The sequence below is a fragment of the Ipomoea triloba genome, chromosome 16 (genome assembly GCF_003576645.1).
Source record: "Ipomoea triloba cultivar NCNSP0323 chromosome 16, ASM357664v1".
Taxonomy (NCBI): Eukaryota; Viridiplantae; Streptophyta; class Magnoliopsida; order Solanales; family Convolvulaceae; genus Ipomoea; species Ipomoea triloba.
In genome coordinates this window covers 6,194,567-6,195,416 of record NC_044931.1, presented here as the reverse complement: position 1 = coordinate 6,195,416, position 850 = coordinate 6,194,567, and the positions used below count along the sequence as shown (strand labels likewise).

The following is an 850-nucleotide window of genomic DNA, read 5'->3' as shown; positions in this document are numbered from 1 at the left end:
TTAAATCCACAAACATGTTATTTTAGAGCAATTAAACTCACTAACCTGTTGGTGACCTGTAATTGCAAGTCAATTAGGTTTCCGGTGACTCTCCGACAAACCTCCGGCGAAACTTAAGCAAGTTAGGTCAAAATCAGCGACCGACAACCATACGGTCGCCTTCTCCGGTCGACGGAGATTGCGACCAGTTTGGCCGCTTTCTCCAGTCAACGAAGAAGCCATCTCTGTCGACTAGAGATGGCAACTCATTTCCAGTCGATGGAATTGGAGATGGCGGCCAGATTGTATGTATAAAAGAAAAATAAATTACTTCTAATTACCTAGCCTTTGTAGCATAGTGGTAGTGCGTTCGCTTCGTAAGCGAAAGGTCGTGAGTTCGATCCTCACCAGAGGCTTTAGCGTTGAACGATTTTTTACGGGATGTGTTCTTTGCTTTGACTTCTGGAATAATTAACTTTAGCATCAATCTTATCTACCTTGGCAGAGACTGCCATCCATCGTCTGACGGGGATGCTCATTGACTCGATAATCTCACAAAGTGAGGGGGGGCTCGATAATCTCACAAAGTGAGGGGCTCATTGACTCGCTCATTGACTCATTGACTCGATAATCTCACAAAGTGAGGGGGGGCTCGATAATCTCACAAAGTGAGGGGCTCATTGACTCGTTGTGCGTAGTAAGCACTAAGCACCTTTACAAAAGTCCATATTGGTTCCGTGTTTAGAAAACAAAATATTTTCGTGTAGAAAAAGGTTTCCATCTCATGTTTGATTCGTGGAAAATATATCATGAACGATGGTCCACCATACATGGTGTATCAAATCACTTATATAAAATTCATTTTTAATAT

The 850-nt window shown here is 42.5% G+C and overlaps 1 non-coding gene across 1 annotated transcript; it reads left to right on the top strand.

Annotated features, from left to right (window-relative positions):
* Nucleotides 1–323: 323 nt before the first annotated feature.
* Nucleotides 324–395, top strand: TRNAT-CGU. Its single transcript has one exon. It is a non-coding gene; the product is annotated as a tRNA-Thr (tRNA).
* The last annotated feature ends 455 nt before the right edge of the window (nt 396–850 follow it).